Raw genomic sequence first — 14,583 nt, 5'->3', positions numbered from 1 at the left:
CTGACCCCAGTAGAGTGAAATCAGCATAACCAGTGCATTAAAGGGGTGTGCACCGCTCCTACTGCAGCAATATGGATGCGTTACAGATTGCCGGTCTCTCTCTGCCATGAAATAAAGCCGACACAAGACACAATAGGGAAGGGAGGGTGGGAGATCAGAAACAAAGAGGCTGAATATCCTTACAGACATTACCCATACTCCTAGTTTTCACTCTCCCTTAACAGCAACAACCTATCCCTGTAATGTTAACAACTGTCAATCCTAAATAACCCCTCCTTTAACTTTATTAACCCCATCCATCCCTGTCTAGAGGTTTATGCCTCCTGTTCTATGCAAACCTCTGTTATCTTTTGTTTAGGTTATAATTTGAACAACGGAAGACAACAGGGCTGATGCAGAGATGAAAGTATAATTGAAGAACGTATTGTGCATGTTTTTGCACTGTACAGGCTCCAGAAATAAGAGCACACAAGTACAGACAATGCAGAGTTTTACATAATCCGAACACATCTCATTAGCAACAGAAGAAGCTCAACTGTGGTTGGGTTTGGTGTTCCCATGTAGACAATGTACAGTGGAGGTTTTCACATAAGTGGGTTCTATGCAGATCTTTAGAATTTGAAGAGCTGCAATTTGCATCTCCTACGGTGTATTTGCAAATCCAGAATGATGATTATGACTCGTAGCTTAGCATTGGAGGGTTACTAGCATAGCCCTACAGGTTACAGCACTGCTCTCATTAAACACACCTATAGGAAATAATTAGAAGAAAAGATATTTGTGGGAGTTTTTCAAGAAGACTCTAAGGACCCATACATCAACAATCTATTGGCACAATGCTGTGTTTTGCCGATAGTTTGTGTAAACACCTTGCCAAAAGCTAACATGTTGGAAATCTTCGTTTCACAGATTTTGACCAAAAAAATGTTTGGAATCAGCAAGTAGGTGATTTCTAACATGTTGGATTTTTGCAGATCATCGGGAATCTGATTGCGGATTGGGGAATTTGATTGGGGATTAGAGGAATCGAGCAATTGACGTATGGGCCCCTTCAGGCAGGTATGCTATTTTTCTATGCTGTTGTTTACATTGTGCATGCATGCATGTGTATTGTGAATTGTGCTATTGTCTGAAGTCATTTTACATTTGCAGTACCATTTTAGCTGTTGCACCTGTTTCACAACTTTAAATATGGGTTTATTTTCTGCTTTAAATAACTTTTTTGATCTTATTGAAAATGTTTTTCTTTTCATTTTTTTCATTTCTTAATTCCCCTCTTGATAAGTCATCGAAATGACTTTGAGAAATAGATTTTTTTCTTTTTACCATTCATAAAATTGTGATCTTTTTGTGTTGTTGTAGGGTATTCTATAGGATATCATTTTTTTTCAATATCCAATATTGAATTTTTTTAAATGAAATATGTCATTCAAATATCAAAATTAAAAGTAATATCAACACGTTTTATTAATAACTTTAAAAAATGGATACCATTTTATTTTCCTTTATTATTTTGGGCATCAGAACCAATGACTCCTTTTTCAATTTGCACCTGTTTTCGGAGTGGCCCACCTACTGGAGGCTACAGGTGCTGAGGTTTTGTTCTCTAAAGCTAAAGCTTATAAGAGGCAGATACATACTGTATATAGATGTGGCGGCTAAGGGACTGTGACAATGCCACCAGGGCCCTCTGCACTGCCCCACATACACCCCTGGGTACAAGCAGACCCACATTATTCAGAGGATCTAACAATGATTGAATCTAACTAAGGCCGGGTACACACTTGGCCGATATCGCCATGATTTGGTGTATCATCACGACAAATTGTACATATCAGCTAGTATGTATGCAATGCTGTGCACTCCCATGGGTCGTATGCGATGTCTTCCGGTCGGCCATGCTGCGCAGCCAACCAAAAGATATCGCATGTGATTAGGTTCCAATCATGTAGTGTGTCCAGCCAAATGGACGTCCAGACAATATGTTGGTCCGATTTGGGCAATTTTTAAGTCATATGTTGCCAGTGATTGTTGTAGTGTGTAAGGGAGCAGTGATAAATCATATATGATCAAAAGATGCAATCATTTGGTCATATGCAATATTGCACAGTGGGCCTGATTCAGACCCGCTTGCGAGCACTGAGCGCTTGCAAGCGGGTCGATGGTGCCCTAGTGCGCATGCGCAATATGGAGGTAGCTTCGTCGTGCGCATGCGCGAGACCCTAATAACAATGGGGTATCCGTTGTTATGGGTCTCGCACCAAAGGGGGCATGCTGTCGATGTTGAGTGACAGCGCGCCCCCTTTGGTGGGTGTGCCGGGGGCGTGGCTGCCAGATGGAGGTGTTCCCATGGGAACGCCTACCGTCTGAATCCGGCCACAGTGGCAGGTGGGGAGTTTGACTGGGGCGGTACACCTGTCAAACCGTAACGCAGGTGTCCTAAGGCAAGCTCAGGGAGGAAAAAACCTCCCATGGAGCAGAAGGGCACTAATGATGTCAGTGGGAGTGATTTTGGCTCTGATAGAGCCAAAATCACTCCAGGGCTTGCAGTAGCAAGACCCTACCACAGGGTCTCGTCGCAAGCCCGATGGTCACGATGGTCTTGACCATCGCGACTATCATCTTGGACGCTCGCATAAGCTGTGGGTGGTAACCCACAGCTATGCGAGCGTCCAAAAGGCCACTCCAATAACAGGTAGGAGGGCCCTGATTCAGAGCGAGCACTCTGGTCAGAGCGTCCAGCTCTGAATCAGGCACAGTGTACACTCAATATTGGATGTTCTGGCCTCAAGAGAAATCGGATGTTAAATTGGTCAAATTACAAGTCATTTGGGTGTGTACCCACCCTAAGTGTCATGGCCTCATGACTCAGACACAAAGAAATCTAAACCTGTAGCTTCCACACCTTTTCCATAGAAAACTGACACAAGCCAGCCACCATGTCAATTTCAATGGGCACTCCAAGAATGCCATAGAATAGCCTATCCCAACAGACCCCCAAATCATCCAGCCAAACAACTAGAAAGTCATCCATGTAGTTAGCCAGGCCAGAGTGACCCACACCAGTCTAAAAAGGAACCAAAGCACTCAAAATAGGCACAAGACAAAACACAGCACATGGGCAAACACCTGTCAAGAAAATAACCACCAGGCAAGCAAAAACCTAAGAAAATAAGGACCTTATTCATAGTCGGTCACGAGCGCTAATCGCTCGCAACCGACTCAATGTTGGTCCACTGGGCATGCGCACAACGGAGCCGGCTCCTTCGTGCGCATGCATGAGCCCCTGCTAACGGCGGGTGATCCGTCGTTAGCGGGGTCGAAGCAGATGGAGCGAGCTGTCGATATTGATTTACAGCTCGCTCCATTTGCTGGGTGGGCAGGGGGCGTGCCTTCCCAAATGGAGGCATTTCCGCTGGAATGCTAGCCGTTTGGGGATGGCCCCACTGACATCAGCAGTGATGTCAGTTTTGGAGCTTCCTGCTCGATCAGAGCAGGAAGCTCCTTGGGGCTTAAGGTTGACGAGACCCTACCCTAGGGTCTCATCGTAAGCCCCGATGGTCACGATGGTCTTGACTGTTGCGACCATCTCCCTTAGCGGTCGTTAGAGCTGTGGGTGGTAACCAACAGCCTAACAACCGACATGGAGGCAGCCATTCAGGATACAAGCGGCCGCCCTGTTTTTGAATGACCGCTTGCATCCTACGACCACCTCTAAATGAGGCCCTAAATGTATCCAAATGTAAGGGCAGCAGCCAGAAGTCTGACTCAATGTCAAACTTGTTGAGAAGAGCTCCCAAAACAACAGAATGCACCAAGCCCAGGGCATCTTCAAAAGACTGATAAACAACCCTGAAATGATTAGGGTAAATGGCATCATTGATAGAGCCACGTTCAAAGTATTACAAGTGTTGTATAAGCTGTCTTTTTTATCAAGCACCTTTTCCTGCACAACTCCAGTATGGGAGATGTACAAATGAGACATGGAAGGGAAGGAGAAAAGGCCAACAATGTGACCAATAGACATGTCTGCTATAACCTTGTGAAAAAGAATAACCATATCAACAAACAGTCTTGACAGATAATATCATGTACACTATGCTGCTGGCAATACAGAATAGCAGTATTGGCACATTGCACCATATTTTCCCCCCACGAGCCATACAGTAGGTTCAGTACCCACCTGGTCACCTGATCTCATATGCCTAGTGCTATGACTGGTGGGGGGTATGGTACACTGTGCTAACACTACTATTCTGCACTGGCTGTGGCACAGTATGCAAGACCGGTTTATTGATATCTTTACTGTGACAGAGGAAGGTTAAAAGAATTTGGCAGTGGCTAAGACTACTGAAATTGCCGGGGAAGAGGCTACCTGTTCCTTTCATAACTGGGTTGGCAGTTTTCTTGTCTTTGTGGCCTGGGATCATCTGGTCAACTGTTGCTGGGTAAGGTGGATCTACTCTGCAAGGAGCCACATAAACTTAGACAGATGCTGTGTAGATTAAGAGGAGCTAAAGCATGAAGAAACATCAATCCATTTATCATCATAATCTGCATCTCCAAAGTGCAAATAAGCATCTGAACCAGAAGAACTGGCCAGCACTGACTGCACCAGGAGAATCAGACCTGAAAAGGGACCATCAATGGCATAATGGCTCCTCTGAGAAGACACAACATCAGGCACAGCCTCAGAAGGAGAGACCCCCAAGAAAAGACTGAGGCCCCACCAAGGAAAGCAGAGGCAATGCAGGAGGTAAAGTGGAGGGGCCACAGATGAGAATGAGTGCATACCCACGTTGTGAGTTAAAAGAGCAGGGAGAAGGGGCTGGGGAGCAGGTCACATGGAAGGAAACAACCAGTATCAAAACCCCCACCAGAAGGCACCATAGAGGAAAGTAGATGCAGAGAGGGAAGGAGACTGTCACATGCTGGGAAATTGGAAGGGGTGGACCCGAGCTGAGTTGAGTGACAGAGACACCTGGACCAGAAGGGAGTTTGAATTTAGATGGTTTAATGTAATTCTTTATCATACAGATGAAAGAGGTCTAACTGAGTAATGGTAAATGGTAAATTGGTGCAGAGATGCACAACTGCAGATACTTAAAACAAACACAAAAGTCTCTGAGGTTCAGGGGGTACTGTGGAGGAGAATTGCAGGGTTAAATACTGTTGAACTTGTAGATGAGTTGAATACTTAGTTGAATACTGTAGCAGAGTAGAATATATCTCCTGGATGGAGTATGCAGGATTGGGAAAACACTTTGAATAGAACTCCGGGATGAAGTGTGCTGGATTGGGTGAGCACTTGGAATAGAACTCCAGGATGGAGTGTGCTGGATTGGGTGAGCACTTGGAATAGAACTCCGGGATGGAGTGTGCTGGATTGGGTGAGCACTTGGAATAAAACTCCGGGGATGGAGTGTGCTGGCTTGGGCAGGAGTTCTCCCGGCTGGAGTACACAGGAACAGAGTCACAGGTGAACTGGAAGTGGTACTGGAAACAGCATAGGTCTGGCTAGAGCAAGAGCACTATTGTACTGGCAATGAGACAGAGTCAGGGAAGGGCTTTTATACCCCTGGCCGGATAGTGATTGGCTGGAGTCACTGGAGAGCGCTGCTGACTGGATGGGGTTGGATAACCTGACCTGATCCAAGATGGGCGCACCCATGATCCTGATGTCTGGCATGCAGAAGCACAGGAAGTGCATGGAGAGGCAGCAGGAACAGCTAGGCAACAGCGGGGATGCAAGGACCCTCCTTCTGGCATAGACCCCACTCTGGATTCCCCAGAAAGCAGCGGCCGGTGACTTAGCAAGCCGCGATGACAAGAGCACATGGGAAGATGCAGGGGTCTCTGATGGAGGTCTGTAGCATGGTTTGTGACAGAGCCACAGTAGGGGGCAAGGACCAACCTATAGGGGCAGAAAATAACAAGAGAGGAGCCCCAACAGACATAATGGGGTAGTAAGAGAGAACCTGAAAAACCAAGGAGTGGGGGAGAATAAATGGGGGCTGTTAAACAGTGGCACACCCCATGGGAGAGGGAGCAGCAGCAAGCAAAGGGCAGAGAAGGACACATCTGCTGCAGGGGAATGCATGGGTAGGGCACTACCACAGGCCAAGACACATCCATAATGGGCAGTCAACAGCTCAAAAACAGACCCAGGGGGAGAGAGTAAGAGGGCAGGTACAGCATTTTGTCTGAGGGTGAAGGGCCACCCCCACAGCTTTACCACGTGGAAAGGTGGGCAGGCCATGCTGGGACTAGATTTGACCTGTACTGGAGAAAAAGGTAGGTTAAGGGGCCACAAGGGGCACACAAGGAGAGTGTTCCTAGGCAGCAGCTGTGCGGCTAGGCAGGTGGAGGGGTGGCACTGGCTGGGCCGGAGAGATGAAAGCTTCAACACACAGGCAGTTTGGGGGCTGCAGGAAGGGGTGAGGATGGGTCATTATGCCACTGGAGGGGGTTGGGCAGGCTGAGAGGAAAAATAAACAGAGGAAAGAAGGGAGAAAATGGAAAACGGGTAGCGGCAGGCAGAGAAGTGGAAAAGGAAGAGCGACAGAGAGTGGAACTGAAATAAGGAAAAAGCAGTAACATATACAAAACACACAGAAAAACATTGTGGAAGCTGAATCCTGACCTGAGTGTGAAAACTTCAATTGCAGAGGAAAACTCAACACCCCAAAACTTATATAAACTCTGCTAGCCCCTATCCTTACATTCCTGATGGACAATCACAACCATACCACCAAAGATCCTAACTTTTAGCACATTAAATGAAAAGCTTCCCTATCAAACATCAATAAAAAGCAAATCAGAACTAAATATATTGTGATTAATAAAGCTTAAACTCATCATTTTTTTCCCTCAGGCCAATAAGCCCTTATGTCATTTTATCTGCATGTATTTTTTTAAGTTCCTCAAATTGAAAAGCAATAAAAAAATCAACAGATGGTGACACAAACAGGTTCCATTTTATAAAGTGTTCTTAAGTGGCATTCAGTAGGATCATGTTATAAAGTGTCCTTGTGTGGCATTAGGATCATGTTATAAAGTGTCCTTGGGTGGCATTCTGTAGGATCATGTCATAAAATGTCCCGTGTGGCATTCTGTAGGATCATGTTATAAAGTGTCCTTTCTGTGGTATTTTATAAGATCATGTTATAGTGTCTTTGTGTGGGATTCTGTAGGAGCATTTTATAAAGTGTTCTTATGTGGCATTCTGTAGGATCATGTTATAAAGTATCCTTGTGTGGCATTCTGTAGGATCAGGTTATAAAGTGTCCTTGTGTGGAATTCTGTAGGATCATGTTATAAAGTGTCCTGTGTGGCATTATGTACAGTAGGATCATGTTATAAAGTGTCCTTTTGTGGCATTCTGTAGGATCCTGACATAAAGTATCCGTGTGTGCAGTGGCGGAACTTCCAGAGACAATGGAGTCATTTGCTGCTGGGCTCCATTGTCCCCCGGGTCGTTCCGGTCACTGCTACGGAGATGGAGCGCCGCTGATTGGTGCTCCACCTCCACCGGCGTCAATACGGGGGGTGCAGTTGCACCCCCTATTTGCCAGGTGCCCACTGAGTGTATTACCAGCAGGCACCTGGCTCCTGTTTTCCCCCCGGTGGTAGCCGGAGGAACGGAGCTCACTCCTGAGCTCTGCTTTCAGGTCCTGCAATGCACTATGGGAGTGATGTCACTCCCATAGTTCTGAGGAGCGGGTGCCGGGGACGGAAGGCAGCCGCACTGGAGCGGGGTTTCAGGTAAATACTGGTTTGTAGTTTTTTTTGTATGTGTGTGTGCTCTCGGGGGGGGCTCACTACAGGGGGCATTATTGGTGGCACACTACAGGGGGCATTGTTGGGGGTGCATTACTTGGGGCTCATTACTGGGGGCTCACTACAGGGGGCATTACGGAGGCTTGCTACAGGGGGATTACTACAGGGGGCATACTACAGGGGCCATTACTGGGGGCTTACTACAGGGGGCATTACTGGGGGCACTACAGGGAGTTTACTACTGGGGGCTTACTACAGGAGGTTTACTACTGGAAGCACTGCAAGGGGCTTACTACTGGGGGCAATACAGGGGCCCTTACTACTGGGGCACTGCAAAGGGGGACCCCTACTGGAGGTACTGCAGAGGGGGACCATTACTGTTGGCACTACATAGGCAGCACTGCATAGGGGACCTCTACAGAGGGCACTGCACAGGGGGACCACTACTGGTGGAACTGCATAGGGGGGGTGGCAGCTGGGGCAGGCATAGGTGCTGGGGGGTGGTACATTTTAATTTGTGGGGGCACCAACATTTACCTTGCCTCAGGGCACCTGGGATGAAGCTACGCCTCTGTGTGTGTGGAATTCTGTAGGATCTTGTTATAAACTGTCCTTTTGTAGCTTTCTGTAGGATCCTGATATAAAATGTCATTGTGGGCATTCTGTAGGATGATGTTATAAAGTGTCCTTGTGTGGCATTCTTTAGGATCATGTTATAAAGTGTCATTTTGTGGAATTCTGTAGGATCATGTTATAAAGTCCCCTTGTGTGGCATTCTGTAGGATCATGTTATAAAGTGTCCTTTTGTGGCATTCTGTAGGATCATGGTATAAAGTGTCCTTTTGTGGCATTCTGTAAGATCATGTTATAAAGTGCCCTTGTGTGGCATTTTGTATGATCATGTTATAAAGTGTCCTTGTGTGGCATTCTGTAGGATCATGGTATAAAGTGTAAATGTGTGGCATTCTGTACAATCATGGTATAAAGTGTCCTTGTGTGGCATTCTGTAGGTTCATTTTATAAGATGTCCTTTTGTGGCATTCTGTAGGATCATGTTGTAAAATTCCTTGTGTGGCATCCTGTAGGATCCTGTTATAAAGTGTCCTTATGTGGAATTCTGTAGGAACATGTTGCAAACTGTCCTTGTGTGGCATTCTGTATGATCATGTTGTAAAGTGTCATTGTGGCATTCTGTTGGATCCTGTAAGAAACTGTATTTTTGTGGCATTCTGTAGGACTATCTTATAAATTTTCCTTGTGTGGCTTTCAGTAGAATCATGTTATAAAGTGTCCTTGTGTAGGATCATGTTGTAAAATGTCCTTGTATGGCATTCTGTAGTTTCATGTTATAAAGTGCCCTTGTACGTCATTCTGTAGGATCATGTTGTAAAATGTCCTTGTGTGGCATTCTGTAGGATTATGTTATAAAGTGTCCTTATGTGGCATTCTGTAGGATTATGTTATAAAGTGTCCTTCTCTGGCATTCTGTAAAATCATGTTGCAAACTGTTCTTGTGTGGCATTCTGTAAGATCATGTTGTAAAGTGTCATTGTGTGGCATTCTGTAGGATTATGTTATAAAGTGTCATTGAGTGGCATTCTGTAGGATTATGTTATAAAGTGTCCTTCTGTGGCATTATGTAGGATTATGGTATAAAGTGTCCTTATGTGACATTCTGTAGGATTATGTTATAAAGTGTCCTTCTGTGACATTCTGTAGGATTATGTTATAAAGTGTCATTGTGTGGCATTTTGAAGGATTATGGTATAAAGTGTCCTTGTGTGGCATTATGTAGGATCATTTTGTAAAATGTCCTTGTGTGGCATTCTGTAGGATCATGTTACAAAGTGTCCTTGTTTAGCATTCTGTAGGAGTGTGTTGTAAAGTGTCCTTATGTGACATTCTATAGGATAATATTATAAAGTGGCTCAGATGCATATGCAGAAACCAGATGGATGAGATTGTTGTCTCTTTGGTCAGGCTGTGGTAGCTGAAGCTTACCGCAACCTGACCAGATCCAGGCAGCTTGCGAGTACTGGAGGTCTGCATTCATGGACGCAGACCCTGGCCTTGTCCATCCCAGAAAATGGGGTGTTACACTGTCCAGAAATGCCCCTGCTTTGCCTCCCTAGTGCAGCAGCCTGTCAATCAGGTTGTGATTAGGAGGCTCTGCGAGTGAACTTGCAGATGGAGAGCTGCCCATGCACAGTACACATCCTGCGAATGCGCAGTCCTCCCACCATAAAAGATGTGCACTAATCATTGGGTTAGCGTACATCTCTCAATCAGGCCCAGAGTTTGTAGGGTTTTTTTATGACTTTCTTTTCAAACAATTTTTTTTGTTTTAACATAAATAACATTTGGTCACATATTGCTGTCACTATGTCCTTAAATGTTTTTTTAAAGGAATGTGTGATACATTTGTTCATTTTGCACGGTCAGTGGAGTACACATATATCTCTGAGGGTAATATATTAAATATAAACAATAAGAACATGTATATATGTATTGACATATATTTAATATAATTATCTTATAATCACACAATTTGGGTATCAGTGATTACATACTGTATTACAGGTTAATGAGGTACAATTTAATATATCTTGTGCAAATAGCATCCTCTACCCATTTCACCTGGTAATCTCTCTGCTCCCCAGGGGGCAGAGGACAGTATTTGCACAAGAGACCAGGGGTAATACACAAACCTTATCCCGGGAGGTGACTGTTTATGCCCCTTTATTTGTGAACTTGGGTGTGTGCTGTCCTACACCCCACAATATCTGGAAAACAAATTGGTTTATAAGAAAGGAGTGTCTTCTATAAAAAGTTTCTTCCACGTATGAAAAATTGAGACAAAGCATCACTGTATCAAGTCTATCTGAGTTGCAGAAGGAAACATACTTACATATAAAACACTATACAACAGGAGTGATAGTACAGTAGATTAAACAGTAATAACCTAAATCTTATATAAAATAATTAGAAACGTGCGTTTTGCTTCTCTATCTGAATCCACCAGAATTTTATGAATCCGGACTGATCTGAGTTGTGGTTCTGATCATGAGGAGATTCCTACAGATCCGTGTCACAGTTCTGATCTTCCCACAGTTCGGAATTAGAATTTTAAATCCAAATGTCAGCTTTTGGATTGCAAATATTACATGATTTTAGCTGTGTTTAAAAACTTTTTTATCAATTTAAAAAAAACAACTCAGATACAAAACCAAAACACTTGTCTGTGTTTTAAAAAAACAAAACACACACACAGGCCAGCGCACATCTCTAATAATAATAACTATAATAAATAACACAAAAAGTAAAAATGGGACGGCACTCCGGGTGTTATAGAAATTCAATACATTCAATAAAGTCAAAATTACATTACATGCAACCCATATAATGTTTTGGTAAATAAATGTACTGACACTTTATTTATCGTAATTGTACCCCTGATGACAATGTCTATAACATCAAAACGTTGGACGTATCACATGTAATGTAATTTTTACATCACAGAATGTATTGAAACGCTTCCTGAAAGACCCATTTTTCATAAATATATATATATATATATATATATATATATATATAGTCCACGTTATGCCGGCACTCACAAATAATCCAAACTACACTCCGGTGCCCATCTAGTATACATTACCAATGTCCACCCAAAGAGAAGACGGCACTCAGAGATTATGCTAAAGTAATATTGTATTCCATAAAGGCCAACAGGCCGGGCGACGTTTTGAGGTTTGACCCTCTTTTTCAAGCCCACAAAATTGTGAAATAGACAAATAAACATAGACATTACTTACCCCTTAAGTACCATGGCACTGGGTCTCTCACACCACGCAGTGGGGCCGAGCTGTCTGGCGCCCGGAAGTGACGTCCGACCTACTTCTGGTTCGTGCGTTCCACCGTTACCTGGCAACCGGTGAATGCTGACCAGGTACTCTTCCTGGTACAAACAAACTCCATCACATCAGGAACGGGGGGCGTTCTCACCGTCCGTTCCGTCAGATTGCAGTCCCGGGCACCATCTCCAACCTGGAACCCCTCTGCGGGCCGTGAACACAGTGTCATGGTTAAACTAACATTCAAAAAACCCACAAAAAAAATTACAAAAAATAAGAAACATACATAATCCATAAAAATAGTGACAACCATTCTCATGAGTCAAACATATAACTAGCTCAATCCCAGGTTACCATACTACCCATCCATATAAATTACAAAATGTTCCAATTGATCTTATCATTCAGACCATTGGGTCGAATAGTGTCCAATCTTAGGATCCATTGCGCTTCTCTATTTAATAACACCTTAGCATGGTCCCTCCCTTCTAAGTGTCTCTTTTACATGATCAATAATTAAATATTGAAGCGCCGACAGGGGATGACCAAGATCCTTAAAATGGCGAGCCACCGGTTGATCTGAGTCCCTGCCTGCCAATGCCAGTTTTATTGAGGAAGCTTTAAAACGAGGCTTACCACTCTCTCAGATGATGAGAGTGGCCAGAATCACAAGTGATACTAGTAAAATATCTGCAGCACCAGATGACCAGATTAAGAAATTTGTAACAAGAGGATACAATATAACCATATTGTTGGAACAAAAACAACAAGTGATGCAATTAAAACATGAGGATTTACAGAAACAAAAAAATAGAACCACCCAGCATGTGATACCATGGAGTAGTGATTACACTATAGCAAGTCCAATCATTAAGAGAGCAACCAGGGCTCTGTGGCCGATTGTGGCCACCGATAAAGGCTTACCGGTGTTCAAAAATTGTAGACCTCTGGTGGCATTCAGACGGGGCCGCAATTTACGCGATCTACTAGTCCACACAGATATAACTGGCAGATATATCCCTGTGGCACCCAATGTATAAGTTAAGCCTCCTGGGTGTTACAGGTGCATGAATTGTGTGACACATAAATACCTGATTAACAGTAATATGTTTAAACATCCTCACTTAGATAAGAGTTACAAAATCAATCATGTGCTGACATGTACCTCTTCGTTTGTAATTTATATCATCATGTGTCCATGTGGCCTATATTACATAGGCCAAACCATCCACCAATTTCGAGAAAGAATGGTATTACATCGTTCCTCAATAAAACTGGCATTGGCAGGCAGGGACTCAGATCAACCGGTGGCTCGCCATTTTAAGGATCTTGGTCATCCCCTGTCGGCGCTTCAATATTTAATTATTGATCATGTAAAAGATACACTTAGAAGGGAGGGACCGTGCTAAGGTGTTATTAAATAGAGAAGCGCAATGGATCCTGAGATTGGACACTATTCGACCCAATGGTCTGAATGATAAGATCAATTGGAACATTTTGTAATTTATATGGATGGGTAGTATGGTAACCTGGGATTGAGATAGTTATATGTTTGACTTATGAGAATGGTTGTCACTCTTTTTATGGATTATGTATGTGTCTTATTTTTTGTAATTTTTTTTGTGGGCTTTTTGAATGTTAGGTTAACCATGACACTGTGTTCACGGCCCGCAGAGGGGTTCCAGGTTGGAGATGGTGCCCAGTACTGCGATCTGAAGGAACGGACGGTGAGAACGCCCCCCGTTCCTGACGTGATGGAGTTTGTTTGTACCAGGAAGAGTACCTGGTCAGCATTCACTGGTTGCCAGGTAACGGTGGAATACACGAACCGGAAGTAGGTCGGACGTCACTTCCGGGCGCCAGACCGCTTGGCCCCACTGCGTGGTGTGAGAGACCCAGTGCCATGGTACTTAAGGGGGTAAGTAATGTCTATGTTTGTTTGTCTATTTCACAATGTTGTGGGCTTGAAAAAGAGGGTCTAACCTCGAAACGTCGCCCGGCCTGTTGGCCTTTATGGAATACAATATTACTTTTGCATAATCTCTGAGTGCCGTCTTCTCTTTGGGTGGACATATATATATATATACATATATATATATATATATATATATATATTTACTTACATACAACTCTGATTAGATTAATTTCACAAATGATGATATTCCAACAGATAGGACCTGTTCCTGACATTAACCATCACAAGGAGACCTGTCACAGGTAGTAATAAATAAAAAAAAATAGTAATAAATAATTAATGGTGCTAAATTCCTTTGTAGTAATTCTCACTTCAAGGTAAAGGATTCTCTGTGATTACGATGGTCACTTAAATGAATAGCACATTCCAAACAATCACCGTTATTTTATTTTGACACTTAATAAAATCTTTTGGGGAATATTTTCAATATTATTATTACTAAAATAATGTGAAAACTGGCGTTTTTACACCATTTTCACATAATTTTAGTATCACCTAAATTTATAAAAGGGCTTTTGGAGGAGAACTCGCCATTTTTTTTAGTAAGCAGATTACAATTTCCATACTTGTAATGAGAAATGTGATCTGCTCATTTAAATTTAAATTGTAAAATAATAGTGCAGGGAGCCCTTTAATAATAATAATAATAATAATAATAATAATAATTAAGATGGCGGTATTTTACCCTCAAGTGTTTTGCTTTTGGATCTGGGTTTTTTTTTTTAAATTCTAAAAGTTTTTAAAAACAGGAAAAATCCTGTAATTTTTGCTATCCCAAACATGAATTTCTGATGTAATACCCGATTTCCTAACCATGGAAAGATCAGAACTGTGACATCTGTCTAGATGTCCTCCGGAGATCAGAACCACCACTTGGATCTGTCCAGATTCACAAAATTCGTGTGGATTCGGATTTCAGGAGAACCAAACCATACATCTCATTATGGCTTCCCTCCTGGTTCCCCTACTCCA

The sequence above is a fragment of the Taudactylus pleione genome, unplaced genomic scaffold (assembly GCF_031769625.1).
Source record: "Taudactylus pleione unplaced genomic scaffold, aTauple2 ptg002317l, whole genome shotgun sequence".
NCBI classification, from domain to species: domain Eukaryota; kingdom Metazoa; phylum Chordata; class Amphibia; order Anura; family Myobatrachidae; genus Taudactylus; species Taudactylus pleione.
Note: the sequence above shows the minus strand (reverse complement) of the source record.